The 17,272-nt window shown below is 31.6% G+C and overlaps 1 protein-coding gene across 1 annotated transcript in view; it reads right to left on the bottom strand.

The window, feature by feature from the left end:
• The window catches only part of LOC121116824 (zwei Ig domain protein zig-8), a 385,771-nt gene that overhangs the window by 183,699 nt on the left and 184,800 nt on the right, over positions 1–17,272 (bottom strand). The window contains exon 2 of the mRNA XM_040711120.2: positions 12,162–12,469. The gene's annotated coding sequence lies outside the window, so the exon portion shown is untranslated. The remainder of the gene's footprint in view (positions 1–12,161; positions 12,470–17,272) is intronic.

The raw sequence follows: 17,272 nt of genomic DNA, 5'->3' as shown, positions 1-17,272 counted from the left end.
GAGCATTCTTTTTTTTTATTACCAATTGAAATTAACAGGACAGCTAAAAAACACACCAAATTTACATCATTGATGATGACCCTTTTTCTAATGCACTTCGTTTGTCTTCTTTTATTTTTTTGATTAATTATATACTATTTATTTTATAAAACACTCCCTAGATTTGTTAAATCAAAATTTTACCAATTGTTTTTTTGTTATTTATTTCTTATTATTGTACTTAGGAGCCTTTGAAGTTTAAAATTTTTATTGATGTATTTTATTATTATCACTTAATATGATAATTAAATAGAAAGACTATAAAATTAAATAAAAAATAACACCCCCAGGTGATTAAGTAGTCTAACATCATCAAAGAGATTCCGAAATACGAAGAAGAAAGATTGTTGAATAATATAAAAAAAGTTGCGTCAAAACAATCCAACCAGGAAACAATAGTTAAATTGTGTCAATAAGTAAGAAAGAGTTAAAGGTTGTCAAGGACGCTGAGGGGACTTTATTATGCGTAAATTTGGAACTAGGTATCTGTAGTTTTGTCCTTTTTTTATAAATATAATTTTTGTCACATTCCCCAAAAATAAGTTATTTGTGATTGAAAGTGACAGAAAACATATTGCAGACTCTGTTGTTATATCACGCCCTCTAAGGAGAGAGTGGTATCCATTAGATTTGTTCCTCATTTTATATACTGTAAGTCTAAGTATGGAACATCCCAACATTTTGTTGTTGGATAAAGTTTAAAGAAAAAATCAATATTGATGACTTTTAAGTAAGGATATTGTAATTATGAAAAAACACACAAAAAACAAAAACAATCTATAATTTTTGTATCAACTAAGACTGCTGCAAAATATATATAAAAGTTTGATTATCTTATTAATCATCCATAATGTTGATGAATACTAAATATATTTCTTAAAGAAAAACAAAAGAGATTTTCTGGAGGATATCAATTAATAATATTGGTTAATATTTATCTGATAACAAATATATATGGGATTATCCTTTTTTTTAGTATCACATCCCTCACTATATTTTATACATAATTAAGTGATATAGTGCATACATAACATTAAATATTTCATGACAAAAATTAATGTAAAGTACAAACAGTCATATCTAGGAGTACGAGTAACAAACATTATAAAGGTCGTTGGTCAAAAACAAACAATAATTGTACTTTTTGGTGTACATTATAAAATATAGATATAAAAGACACGTTTGTCCTTATAATTTAATTTTTTTGTTATTCTGAGACATCTACAGTGTGTGTGGAAATTCTATGGGGGTAACTTTAGGGACTCATATCTTGGTTTTAAAATAAAGATATTTACTTCAAATTTTTACAGAAGTTTTGTAAATGTATTTCAAATCCATTTGAGTTATAATTTTGTCTCAAACTTGGTGTAAACAAACATTAAATGTCGTTTGCTAAAACTATTGAAAATGGAGGTTCTTTGCATACAAATGACAAGGTGGATCGAGATATATGAAAAGCTTCAGAACATTCCTAAGAGGGTTCAGTGTGAACGTTTAGACCTTGTAAAAGGTTAAAGACATATTGAAGAAAGGTATCCAAGTTTCAGTAAGAAAAAGAGATCAGGGAAGCCAAGTTCGAAACAGTCGTTGCTGTTATTAAAGCCAACCTTTCAAAGTCAACCAGCAAGCTCTAGAGGTAGCTCCAAGTTACTGAGAAGAACATGAGGGAGTCAAAAAAAAAGGGGGGGGGGTGGGCTTTAGTAATAAGTTCGTTTTTTTTCATTAGCAAACATTGAAATATTATTATAATATAACGCAATACATATAATGGAAAAATAACTCGTTAAAACATGTAGACAAACGAAAATTAAAAAGATATTTATAAGCTATATCACAATAAAGAATATTTAGAAATAACACTAATTAGACGATGACTTAAAATAAAAGGTTTAAATTTTCAATAAAACATTCGCATAATGCTTAATAATAACGTCCCCGTAAATTGTAGATAAAGATTGACCTTCACAATTAAATGATTGGTTGTTTCATTTGAGACAAAAGAAGCAAATTCCTCGCTTGTCATTAAAATATTTGGCAACAACCTCGAGACTCCCGTAATGTATTCTGTATTTAAACCATCTTTCGCCCAAAGTAAAAATATATTGGTGATTGCCTTCAGGCTTTCTTGGGTACGTTTTTTAATGCTGCGTCGTTCCAAATATGCATTGAATGGTGTTAAAGTGGGCGTGTACATACTTTTTCTCGAGTAAAAAGTACTTGCATAACATGAGTTTAGTCTATAAGGGACAAAACTACATTTTACTCAATTGTTTCTTCCAAAAATAGATGAAATGGAGATAAAAGCCATTTTGTTTATTAGAAAATCTGTCAAATCAACATTCGCAGCAACATTTTTGTTACTACAACGTCTATTTGGCATCTCCCATTGTAATGATAGCTGAAGCTTTTTTACTATTTTAGTAGCAAAATTTTTAAAACACTTTGTGCTAATGATAATTCTATAAAAACATCCGAAAGTCTCTAATGTAAGCTTAGCTGAAATTCTATGTGGTTTAGCTTAACAAATTAGTTAAAATGATTTTTCCAATAGTAATCTTATTCCCATAACTTTTTAATCCAATAGAAATTCAGAGATTTAAATACAAAAACAAAATCCATCAAACCCAGGACTCTTTTGTGGCTTATACTTTTTTGTAATTAATTTCAAGTAGGAATTTTCTAGACATAATATTTCCCTCGCAATATTGTTGTTGAAAGGTGTAATATAGTAAATGTAAGTTACTTAATGAATTATATAAATATAACATCCCCGATCCTATTTCATACTTTTAAATTGAAAGAAGAGAAGTAAAAAGTTGTTCTCCTAATTCTCTTACAAATCTATTTTCCATTCCTTTTTGCAACTTCTTTCGCCAATCCAAGATCCCAAGAGTTGTAACTTTGCTTTCATTTTAAAATGTGGCCAAGCATTTTCATGTAACCTTTTATTAAGACTGATAATTTCAGTTTTCTCGTCATTCAACCACAGACCAGATAATTTAGGAAAGAAGGCAAGTCAGTTTCATGAAAGATTTTTGTTTTTGTGATGGTATTGTTTGTAGTACTAAGGTGTCCAAAAAAAAATTGGTATCATAGAACCTGTGCTCTTTTGTTTTGAAATTTTATAATATATAACTAACATAAACAAATAATAAAGAGACCTTAAAAATTCGGCTGGCCCTTGAGGATTAAAGATTTATTCGATTTTGAAGTCAAAAATGGCTACAAATTATATAGTTTCAGCATATAAGAACTTATATTTCCATGAATATGATTAATTCTAATATTTTGTTTGACCTATTTTTTCTTTCTGATACAACTTAATATTTTACTTTATGGGGTTTTAACTAATTTTTCTTTTATAATTTAGTTTAATTTAGATATTTTTCTGTATAAATGTACTATGTTAAGTTATTTATATCAAGTAGAAAAACAAGCCAGCAAGCAGAATAATAAGAGGGTTCGAAAATGCAAGAAAACTCAGATGTAAAATTAATAGTTTTTACCTCTAAAAAAATGGACAGCAACTTTTCTCCACTGGCCCTAAAAATGTGGCATACCTACAACCGCCCAGATTATTTAGAAATGCTGACATACTGCAACAATTGAGTTATATAAAACAATTTAAAAAAAATGTAATTCATGTGATATAAAATGTAAAATAATGAAGTGCTGTGTATGAACAAACTTAATGTATGAAATAACATAAAAAACAAATAAAAGTACTTTTATATTGAAATATAAATGCATGAATATGAAGAGTTTTTTTTTACATACTACATTCTACCGACGATGCCAATTTATTTAATATCAATACCCAGATATAGAGAGAAGAAGGAGGGGAAAACTTTTTACAGCTGCTTAACTATTTTTGAAAGTTTAAATCCTGCATTCAATTATTATTATTTAAGAAAAAATATAACAATCTATTTGTGTTGATATATTGTATTTACCGGGTAGTCCAAGAAAATCTGAATACTTTTTAATTTATTAAGTTTGACTTATTAAAACTAATTGATATTTCGATATATAAAACCATAAACCATTAGTTACATAATATCACAAACCTGTGCTTTTTAGCTTACGTACAATTCGAGATATGACGCTTGAACGTGACTTCCATTTCTGCTCTTTGAGCAGTTGGGGTTCTCCAAGACCAGCGTCAACATGTCTGAAACGTTGGAAAAGAATAAAGACTCTGTCAAAAAAGGCAAACTTGGACGAGGAGGAATTCTATAATACAGCCCAGGCTAATTTTGACACCAGAAATGAAAGAAACCTATCTCCTCCGTTGCAAAACCATTGTTTGACCCTTTTTTCCCCACTCCCTCTTACAGCCCAGATACATATCAAGGCGGCTATTTTTATTATTAAAAAGAGCTCCAACACATATTTATTTATATAATTAATTTTGTTAAAATTATACTGTTCATTAATAAATTATGTCTTGTTAAAGTGTCCAATTCAAAGGGCTCAGAGTTTAATGTACCACTTAGTATGCCAAGTGCTGCATGGAAATTAGAATACCTTTCAATTATATATAATTACAATAATATACAAAGAAGGCACAAAATCTTGAAGAGGCAAATTAGTGAGATTTTACGGCCCTTTTTTTAATTATAAGTCTTCATTACTCAACCAATCAACCACTCAAACAAAAATAAATAAGTTTTGTTTTTGTCCCATGTGACTAAGTGTAATACTGTTGGAGCAACAACCTAAAAGACAACGTCTCTGCATCTGTGATAGTGCTGCTGATAAAGCTACAACGGCCGTTGGTATCTCCATCCAAACTGCCTACAACAACAAGAAGTCCATTATGAATGGGAATTGCACCATGAAACGAAGATGAATACAAACTACTGTTGCAAAAATATGGCTGACTCTTGACCTGCCTCAATATGGCCCACCTCCAGCCCTAACCTCAACTTTTGCAGTTTGAGCGTCTTGGAGATGGATGTCTGCCACACCTCTCATCCAAATTTGGATTCACTCTGAACTTCCATCATGTTGTCGAGAACACGGTATTATTCTGCTAATCTATTTGATAGCGTGTCAAGGTACTTATTCCATGTGAAGGAAGACATTTTAAATAAAAATTTGCCTAAGTATATTTGTTAAACATATCATAAACTGGGCTTGAGTTCCATTAAAATTTATTTTTCGTTATCTAGTCATGCTATTGCAAGTTTTGAGTCCCCGCTCGGTGCATTTCAAAAAAAAAAGTGGTAGAACTGCAGATTTATTTATTCCTTTCATTCATAGACTGGTACTTGAACTTTTTCCTCACCCCCCCACTGTCAGTATTCCGTCTGAGAAATCCTCTTCACTCTCACCCATGACAAGACCTCTTTTCAATGTGAATGACGTAGTTATGTTATAGTGTAGAATAATATAATCATTTAGGGAGCTGTAAGAGGGCGCTACTCTCCGCCGTTTACATCTTTTCCAGTAAATTAATTATCAGTTTGAAGCCTAGTAATTAACTGTAATTTAAAGAGAAACCAAAATATGAAGAACTCAACAAGTATTAAAATACTTCAGTTCGGTGTATTCTGTGTATGACAATGGAGGATGCTACTTACTTTTCCAAGCTGTATAGAACAAACCTTCAATTATTCAATATTATTACAAAACAAATATAAAACTTTTTAATTCGCAAAACTTGCATTATTGTCTTTTAGAAAAAAAGAAAATTATCTTGAAGCACCTTTTATAACTAGAGTTTTACAAATATGAGTGTAGGTTTTTGCACAATGATAAGCAAGGTAATAGCCAAAAAACTGTATGTACTTTTCATTCAAGATTATTATCTATCACTATTCCTTATTTTAGCCTCCTTTAGACATTGATTATTTTAATAAATATTGACAATGATTTTGTATGAGATTCAGTCATACTTGTCAGTTATACTATAACACATTTTTCTTTAATAAAACGGGTAAAATAGTGAACTCTTCATCAACCATTTCTTCCATGGTTCTTGAGAAAATACAATAAAATAAACCCCTTTTATACCCAAAATAACAAATACATACAGAAAATAGCCATATTTTAACAATAAAAACATTAGCAAACTTTTTGAAAATTGTTTTTATTCGTAAGAAAAAAACTTTATTTGGTCAAAAAAGTTGGAGTAACATTCAACTATTATTGTTCTGCCTTTTGTCCCACACGGTACTTTTTTGATGATTTCGGTTATAGTTGTTACTTTTGTCCGTATTTCACGTGGGTCATCCTGAAAGGATGTGCTACCCCGTTTAAATGTAGGTGCCTTCTTTTAAACTGTTGACATGGAAGAAACAGAGTCATTGTAAACTTTTAGCAAAATATATAAATTTCTTTATGGGTTAAAAAAAATGTTTTATTACTGCATGATAGTAAATTTTATACACTTTTACAAAAAAACACAAAAGATGTTCACTTAAAGAGTTAATTCAATCAAAATATTTGAGGAAACAATTTAAAACTCGTCATAAAAAGGTATACTCCTAGCGCCTAGAAGGAAATATATTTTTTTACCCCGATTAATAGACTATCTCTCTTTCAGGACAGGAAGTTTTGAGTTAACCATAGTATTTATTTCACAAGTTTGTTATATATTGATGAGTGAAATATCAGAATCATACAGAAAGTGAAATAATATGAAAAAAAAAAGAATTGTGAATAAAAAAAAAATGAAACAGTAGGTCTAATGCGCAATTTTGTTTTTGTCGATTCCATTCAGGTAATTTTTGATGTCAAAAATGTATCACGCCCTGGCAGACCAATTATAGAAAATATTGATGAAATTATGGTAATATTGAAAGTCAACCATCATTTAAGCACTGTTTTAATTTTCTATGGGCTAAACTTGTCAAAAAAAACAAACCTGTTTTGAATCACTTATTTAAGGCTAGATTAATAAAGAAGCTCAATGTATGGGTGGCCCACCCATAAACATATAAATCCAATTTGTATATGGAAAAAAATACAAACTAAAGATGGAAACAGTGATAAAATCGTGAATGATATGCTTTAATGTCGCTGACTTCAAATATTTTAAGTGTTTTTATAAAAAACTTAAGGCATAGAGTTAGCCCTCTTGAGCAGTAGAACTAAGATAGCGGAAAAGCTGAGAGAAGTCGACTGTATTCGAATTGAAACATTAAGAGCTATTTTAAATTTGACTCCTGAGAGATACTTTGTCTATGCCAAGAAAAAAACCGGATTTCTTATCGTGGAAGTACAAGGTGTTTCTGATACGCTACTACTATACATTATGTTCCAAAGATAAAGTGACGTTTTTTTGCCGTTTAATACGCATCCATAGGCAATTCAAAAATTTATGTGCATCTAAAGCTAAATTGTGTTTTTTGTAAGTGTCCTACTTTTTTATTGGGATGGAGCTACATATATATATTTTTTTAGGAGTTTAATTACAAACTAAAATATTTTTATTTATGGGGCAAACGTTATTGTTTTTTTATTTTCAATTATGCAAATTTTGAGAATACAAGATAATTTTTTTACAATGTTCCAATGAACAATGTTGTAGAACACATAATTAGCCATCGATTGCTAAGAAAAACAATGTACTCGTCGCCACCATGAGTACATATAAGGAGAAAATGATTTATATTGTAGCACTCTTCTGTGCAGGATTGTCCATGAAGGGCAGGGGGGAGCAGACTGGGGCCTCGAGGAAGACGATTTACAATGTATCCATGCAGTTGTAGGTCGAGGAAGAACTCAGACACTCTCCTGGAGTTAGCTGGAAGCTCATGCCCCCCTCCCCAACCTTCAAGAAAAGACTGGATTTATAATTGCTGACATGGCCAGGAAGATAAACAGTTCCCGATCAGCGGTGCCCAATTTTCTAAAAAAAGCAGGAAAAACGTCTCTACAGCGTGTTCCACGGCCAATGTTAACAAAATAGCATAGAAAAATCTTTATTGATCGTAAAAATTTTCCTGAGCCACCTGAAGGATCCATCCAAATCATTTGATCTTTTATGATGAGAAAAACCTTTGCTGTTTAAACTTTCTTTAAAAGGCAGAATGACCAACTAGTAACATTTGGAGCTGTAGCAGAGGAGCACCGATATGTCCTTACCACCAAACACCATGCTTCAGTGATGATGATAGGCAATATTATATTTTACCGCAAGGGACTGAATCCTCTGTGGTTCCCTTTAGGATACAGGTTGAAAGCTGATGAGTACAACCAAATTCGGGACAAAAAAACACTCATAAGATTAAATCCCTCTTTGGCAATTTTCCCTGGGTGTTCCAAAATGCACTTATGGGCAAAGATATTCTGTCCACCGTAGAGTGCAAATTTATGCCCCAAAAATTATTTCTTTTAAGTGCTCGTGGAGTCCAATTCCTGCAGGAGAGGCCACAAGACCACCCATGCCCAAATACTTCCATCGACAAGGCATGGGCCTCTTTGAGTGGCGAGCTAATCCACCATCATCTGCAGATCTCCATTAATTATGAGGGAGGATACATTTACTTAAACGTGCTTTTTTGGGTTTAATTAATAGTTAATAGACTTGCTTCATAATTAATTTAGGATCCTGCCCTGGACTTTAATACTTTTTGTGTTAAAATGGATTAATATTAACAGTTGGTTCGATTAGCAAATTCTCTCAACGAATAAATTATTACATTTAATATTCAACATATCTTAAGTCGTACCAATCCAAACTCAGGAACTAAATCAAAAGTATTTCAATTTTCAATAAAATATTATATCATACCATTTTTTGGTAATATTTATTTTCGACGGCAATAATACGTTCCTCACAACTCTAATGCATGGTAGTAACTGACTGTATTTCCAAAAAGAATGAAACTACTTTTATTCTGCATTTATATCTACAGCCTGATTGACATTCATTATCAAAAAGATATATTGTTACCTACCCTGTATAATAAATGAGTAATGTTAATAGTTTAAATAATATTAATTATATCTTATAAGTAAAATGTCAACTTTTTCAATTGCAACATATAACATCATACATCGTTTACAATATGTACAAAATAATTAATATGAAAAATTTATATCATACAAAATGTATTTTAATCAGTTATTAAACAGCAGCTTATGTAATATACAAAAGAAAAAATATAAAAGGTACCCAGGTATATACAGAACTAAAAAAAGTTAATGATGCCCAATTTATTTTATCATGAAAATTTAATAAATATTTTCCCCCATTAATGTCCTTAAAAACTTTTTAAAAATCTTTTTTTTTTTCTTATTGTATTTAATTTTATTAGCTTTCATATTTTATGAAAGAACAAAAAGAAGAAAATCTTTTTTTTCTATTGTTTTTGTAAAAAAACACAAAAACAATCCGATTTATTTCATTTATATACTTTACTCAATTTATTTAAAATTGAATTTTTGGATTGTAAAAAGTCATTATTTAAAGTTAAACTGTTTATCAATTGAATCAAGATAAATATGTTATTTAAGATTAAATTGTTCCTATATATTTCAATAAATATAAATAATATTTAATTGTGTAAAATTTATTTTAATTATTTTCAAAAGATTTTTTGTTCACTTTAATTCCCAAATTTTAATTTAGCATAATGAATCACGAAATAAAATAAGCCATTATTTAATCTATTAATTGAAATAAAGTTATGTTGTATTTAATGGTTACTATCAAAAGTTTCCTTTTTTTTAATCAGGTCTGATGAAGCACCTTTTTTGCTTATTCACATTGGCACCAACGGTCAAAAAAATTTCATCATAAAAGAGGAAAACTTTGGACGAAATGTTTGTTGGCCTTGGGAAAATTTAAGATCTTTTTGTTCCTTCCAACTTTCATACTTGCTCTGTTCAGAGATAAAATGTCTTGTGGTCCTCCTCCGTGATTTTCAACAATGTCATTACCAAATGAAAATAATAAAATGTGTACAACTAGATAAGATCTAACATATAGTAAGTTGAAGATTTCAGAATATTCGAGCTGTGTTTACACGAATTTCCAAATATTTCATTAAGCATTCGAATTAATGAAACCCTGAATCCTATCTAAAAAATATGTTATCATTTCTATACTTTTTCTTATACTAAGTAGGTATGTTAGAATATAAACTCTAAAAAGAACAACTCCGTGGTTGAGTAAATATAAAAGATAGAACAAACAATCAGGGTATTATATTATAAATACCAAATTAAATTGACATTAATTTTTAGTGGGATATTATACATCACGAATGTTAATAAAATCCTTTTTATTCCTTTGAAACTACATTTTCTCTATTACTTTTCAGTACGCTTCTAAAACAAAAATCTGATTATATGCAACAATTTTTAAATCCCGATAATACCTTGTTTAGTATTGACTTGTGTAATTAGCAATTTTTAATCGAGATGACCATAAATATAGGGCGAGGACTCAAAAACTATAATCCTCTTTGAAGCTGTCTAACCTCAGTTCTAAAAGTCTGACACTTTTTCAATTATCCCCATTGAAAAGAACTGACAAAAACCTACCATTTGATGTTTATCTTGTTTTGGAGTAATCAAAACGGCAGTGGATATTATCTCCTATGTGAACAAGTCAATTTCCGACAAGAAGATCTTCACAGGGGACATTGTTCTGAACAGGAAAAATGAGTGCTTCATAGCTGAATCAAGAGCTCAGGTAAAGGTGATGTGTATTTACCTATTTAAGAATGATGATAAATCACTAATTAGTTATCTTCCTCGTCGCCGAAAGGGTAGGCCCAAAAAGGCACCAGGCACGCTAGTGACACGAGAAGGAGGATGAGGGTTTCTTAAAGGGTAACCACGGGAATACCGAATCAAGGATTTATGATCAATAAATGAACGTCTTAATACTTCAGATTCCCATCTAGATCTGATTAGAGATACTTTATTCCTACTTAATATTCACAATGTACATACAGGGAACAAGTAAAGATTAGAACGACTACTTAAGTAATAAAATATATAACAAAAGGAAACCTTTATGACCAGACATCCAACTCAGGTTAGCGTCTTCGGTGTCGTGGCGTCGGATGACAGCAAGATGCATCCCTATTTTTAAATGTCAATGCAAAAGTCAACAAGGTCGTGTACTTCAAAGTGCTCAGGTCACATGTCTTGCCATGGTTGAAGAGCTCGTTCCCCAGTGACAACTATGTGTTAACCCAAGACAGCACCCTGTTACACACGTCTAAGGAGATGTAGTATTTCTGCAGGGAGAGCATGGTTGCCTTCTAGCTTGCAGACTGGTTGACTTCGTCCTCACCCGAGGTGAGCCCCCTGGACTTCACTGTTTATTTTTCTTGGAAGGCAAGACAAAAAAGAGTTATCATCCGAATGTCGATGCCCGAAATGTTGTCCCTGTATTGAAGCCATCATTCAGTTTGGAGGAGACATAACGAATAAAAAGTGTAGGAAATTCTCCAATCAGCAACATTTGCTTCAAAAGTTTTCCTTGTTTATGGTGAAAAATAAAAATATGTAGAAGTGAAAAAAACTTTTAAAATTTTCTAATTATTTAGTCCTACCCTGTAGACATTTTGAAAATTATGGATAAAGTATTTAAGATATTTTTCAAAACTGGAATAAGATCAAGTTAACAGCTTTTTAAGCAAACAAGACTCGATAAAAAGTATACATATTCCAAGTTAACCAAAAATTTGATATTATTTTTTGATTATGCTAAATCAAGGATGGGCAACCTAACACTCCGGAGCTGTATGCAGCTCTTTCATTCTGATGCTGCAGTTCTGGGATGGGATCCAGTAAAAGTAACATATCACGTCATTGAACTTTAAAAAAAATCAATAGAAGGTTCCAATACAAGTCGCAAAACGACCATAGGATGATAAGGATAACAGCTAGGAGCATTTTTTTTGTTTTATGCACGAATAATTTTTATTTATGTGCAACTTATTCATTCATTTGTAAAATATTTTTAACAATACATCATAATAATAATAATAATATCCCTACCAGTTTTTATACCCCACTTAATATTATGAGTAAACAAACTCAAATTGTAAACACAACCTACTTAATAATAACTCGACCCACCCCTCCAATGTCATAATAAATACAATTTGACCTTCAAATGATTAAAAATAAAGAATAAATTTTATACTTACGTTTTTGGTTGTCCAATAAAATTTGATTACACATACACTATTTTGTCCAACAAGGCCAGAACAGTAACTGGAAACATGGAATTGTCTACTTCTGCGAAAAAGGACGTAAGGAAAATAATTGTTTCCTCTGTCCTAGCTGTTGGTTTGGATATTTAAGCCTGATGATGCTATTCTTATTGTTATCTGAACTGTTGATCCAGATGATCAAATATGCATTCTTATGATCACAACGTTGACCTTACAAAATGATTGTATATATCGTAGCCTTCTTTCTTAACTATTTCATATCTTGCAAGTTCTTGTTGAATCTATCATAAAAAAAAATATGAATAAAATTTACAAATAGACACTGATTATAATTTATTTGTTACATACATTTAGAGGAAATAAATTCCTTGTTTTTTCATTCCTGGTAATTTTATTCAACTAAATTAATTCCCTGCAAAATTCAACTCTGTTTATTTCATTCTCATTTTGAAGAGGAAAGAACATTGATAGTGTTTATTTCAACTTCCCAAGATATTAAATAATAATAGTATCTTCAAACTTCATTCATACTATCTATTAAAGAATAATGAGGACGTCCTAAGGCGACGTATAAGATTTATGGGTCGCCCATAAATTATATAGTAATTTGAAAATGGAGTTACTAGTAAACTTATTTCAGGCAAAATGCATTCCCAATAAAATTCTTCCCTTGACATTTAATTGCCATTTTGAAGAAGACAGAACATTGGCGGGATTTACTTCTACATCCTAAGATACTAATTTAGAATTATAGGCAAGGATTAAATTCCTATTTACTATTAAAGAGTTATGATGAAGTCAATTGAATTCTATTAACACCAAAAGACTGATCTATCAATAATTCATATCCCTCTCCCATCCTTTACTAGTCATCTCTGGTGCTGACTGCCAAAACTTTCTTGTACATATTTGCACAAAAACTACTAACTAACAAATGGGCTGAAAATTCACAGCTTCAAACATAGATGGCGCTATTATATATTTTTTTGAAATTCACCTCAGTTTCAGTTATTATCAATCCTTTAAAAGACAGCTGTCTAAATTTCATGACAATCTAGTGTTTAGTTTGGGAATTATTATCCTAAGTATGACGCTACTTTTTACATTTCCAAAAATGGATCAAAAACATTGTTTATTTTACACTGCTTCTTTGTGTAGAAAAATAACATTTAAGTTAATTAATGGTTTGTAATGTATTATGAAGACTACATTCCATAAATGATAATAACAAGTGATGAATAATCAATTTTGAACGAATAACACATTTATTTTTTTGGTTTAGCCAGGGACTTTTGTGCCCATGCATTAACATTGATGTGTACTTTTAATTTTTGTCTTAAATTATAAATTTTTCCTAAGAAAAGAAAATGATAGTAAATTGATTTTTGTATTACTAAATACACAGGCATGCCAATTTTTGATTTTCATCATCATTTTTTGCACTTGAGGAATAATGTTACAAATAAATCGTAGTTTTTATTTAAATAATGCAATTAATAAATTTAAAAACACTTAAGTTTGACACATTTTTTTGTTAGTTCTAAAACAATGGATCAAAAACATATCAGTTGACTGAGATAACTAAATAGATTTTTTTGTAGTAATATTTGCAATGTAAAAATGCTCTGGAAAGAACATTTTATGATATATGTTAATAAAATGTACTATAATATATAAATATAAAGGGTAGGTTAGCAGAACATGTGCTCGAGAGATGGAGTCAGAAATAAATCAAAAAATTTTATATTTTCAAAAGTAAAAAATTTTTAACAAAACTGGTAGTCATGATTTTTGCAAAACTATTTTCACTCCATATGGCTACCTTCATTATCCACTATATCCTTAACTAGTTATTTGAAGGCCATGAAAGAGTTGATGACAAACACCTCGGACATGTTGTCCCATGAAGCCACCCACTATGGAGGACTTCAGTGAGTCCACTGGGTGTGAGGTCATATTGGTGTCCTTCTTCAAAGTGTTCATATAGAAAAAAGTCAAATGGGTTCAAATTTACTGATGAAGAGAGATATATATCTTTGGACCAGAATCGAGCCATGTCATCTGCGCAGAGCTTTTGGGAATTGGATGACATATGAGAGGGGGCACCGTCCTGAATCCACACGTAGTTACCCTTCGGGTAGATGGTCTTTAGCCATGGATGTAGTTGTAAGTAACTACTTAATAGTAGGCCTCATGGATGATTTTTAGCCATGGCATGGAGGTATACCTAAGCATCTAATTGTAGGCCTCCTGTCCAATTTTCTGTCCGGCCTTGTAAAACAACGGAAGCATCTTCTTTCTATCAGTGAACCAAACGCCAAATACCATTGTTTGGGCAGGATATTTTATGTGATAAACCCCTTGGACCTCTTCTATTGTTTGCACCAACCAAAAGTTCTTACTGTATAGTTTCAAAGGAACATCAAATAAAATCATTTTTTTCGATCATTACATATTTTTAAATCAAAAGGCGTCCATGAAAGAGCTTTTTTGGGACATATAGTAGTTATTCTGTTTATATTATTAAAATGCAAGAAAAAAAATTATTCTGAACTATTGTCATTACGGTACTCTCTAATATAAAAGTATAGTATTTTGTTCTATCATTATTTTCAGATAAATTTGATGATACATTAATCTGACTTAACTATATGGGTATATTAAGTTAAGGTATAATTAATATGTAGGATTATTTCTGATAAATAAGGTAAAATATATTTTTCCTTAATTATTTATGTATACTAAAAAAAAGATTTTATGCATCTTTGTTGATTTAATGTTAAGACCCCCACTTTTTGGTTTTCTATCATTATATAATTCTTGAGGAATACTACATTTTTCGTTTTTGTTTTATTGAAGTGTTGCGAATTAAAGAATTGCATATGATTTATAGGAAATAATATTGTATCTATGTGATAATATGACATTTCCAGAGTCGGAAATAACGGTGTTACACAAAGCGTTACTTCTTTCATCTCAAGAGTAACTTTTTGAAAACTTTGTCTTCTGTGGTAATACTGTTATATAAAAAAATTACCGATATTCTGTTACTAACATAATATTAATCTTAATAATTCCAAAGTTTCATTTCTTTTCTTCCCTTTTTTTAAATTGTGAAACAGTTTTATTGATAATATTTTGTCAAAGTCTCTCACATTGTCAATACGCAATGCACACATATAATCCCTTCTACTTATCAAAATGAACGGAAATAGTAAATAAAATACTCTCTTGATATTGATTGACCAACACAGGGTGTGTATGAAAATATTTTGACAAATTAAGTAATTATTTTATATATCAGCTGAGTACACATTGTACAACATTTAAAAAAAAGATCCCTTTTAGGTGTAGTCATGGAATAATAGACTCACTTTCCCCCGATAGTTTGCTATTATCAATTAACCACATGTGTCATATTTAAGTGTACATATAAATAAATGCTCAAACCTAGAGTTTTGAATGGAATTCTTACAAACGCGAGGTTGCGTTATATTATAATAATCATTTGGATTTCTAATTTATCTGAAAGAAATGTCTTTAAAAAAAAAAAATATTTACTTATCCTAAACAATACATTTATAAATCAATTGAAACATTATTATCCTTTTCTGGTAAACCCACTACAGACGATATTTTATTTTGGACAGTTAGAAACAATTATTGGATAAGGTTTATATATTTATGACTCAAATATGATAACTATATTAAAAAAAATATCTCAAAAGATCCCTGGGATCCCGATACGACCCGGTTAATTAATTAACCTATCGCCAGTGCTGGTAAAATTTATATGTAAGAAGAAATATTTCATTTGTATACAGGGTGTCCACGATAAATTGGAACTACTTTTAACTTCATCCAAATCCATAATGTGGATATTCGGGGTTAAATCACAATAATATAAAAAGTTGCGTGAACAATACACTATAACTTCCACAACAATTGTTTTGACAACAAACAATAGTCATCATGGAACAAGCAAGGAGAGACGCCATCCCCGAATTGGCTCACACGGGACACAAGCCCTCTGCTATCTTCAAGCTTCTTAACTACCCCAAAACCACGGCCACAACATGAGAAGTGACCAAATCCGCACCTTGCTTCCTTGAAGGCCTCCGGAAGTCCATCAAGGCTTCGCCGGGGACTTCCTTGTCCAGGTTGGCCAAAAACCGTGGAGTGAGCAAGCAGCTGGTCTCCAAGGCTGTGAATGAGGACCTCTGGTACAGGGCATACCGAATGGCCAAACAACACATCTTCACGGCATCCATGAAGGCCACCAGGCTCACCAACGATAAGTGTCTCCTCAATGACCTAAAGAGCCATGGAAGAAGAATCATCTTCTTCTCCGACGAGAAGAACTGGATTGTCCACAGAAACTACAACGTCCAGAATGACAGGTGGCTTGCCAAGGAGAGAGAAAAGGTCCCTGCAGCCTTCACCACAAAGTTCCCGGCCTCTGTGATGACCCTGGTTGGCATTTGCAGCACCGGTGAGGGGATGCCTCCTTTCTTCTTCAATCTCGAAGGAAAGGTTTAACGCGATAAGGTACTGCAAAGTCATGGAGGAGTTCGTCATCCCCTGGATGAAGGATACAGCCGCTGGGAGGGAGTTCATATTCCAACAAGACTCAGCGCCCGCCCACATTGCCATGAGGACCACTAACCTCTTCAACTCCCACGACATCACTTTCTGGGATCGCAACACCTGGCCCTCCGACTCACCCGACTTCAATCCGTGTGATTACTACTGGTAGGGGAAGTTGGAGATGGAGGTATGCAAGGTCAGCGACAAGAGCATCGCCGCCCTGAAGGGCTTCACTACGAGGGAGTGGAATGCTGTCGATTCCGCGGAAGTCATCAGGGCATGCAAATCCTTTAGAGGCAGGATGGAAAAGATGGTGACTGCTGAGGGAGGACATGTTGAATATTTTTTTTGTTTAATATCATGTGTAACTTTTTCATATTAACAAATACACTCCAAATTCCATTTTTATCAAGCAGGTTGAATTTTAAGATAGTTCCAATTAATCGTGGACATCCATATATGTTATAATATTATTGGATTTAATCTAAAAATTTAAT

This window comes from Lepeophtheirus salmonis, chromosome 4, assembly GCF_016086655.4.
Source record: "Lepeophtheirus salmonis chromosome 4, UVic_Lsal_1.4, whole genome shotgun sequence".
Classification (NCBI taxonomy): Eukaryota; Metazoa; Arthropoda; class Copepoda; order Siphonostomatoida; family Caligidae; genus Lepeophtheirus; species Lepeophtheirus salmonis.
This window is presented reverse-complemented; position numbering and strand designations above follow the sequence as displayed.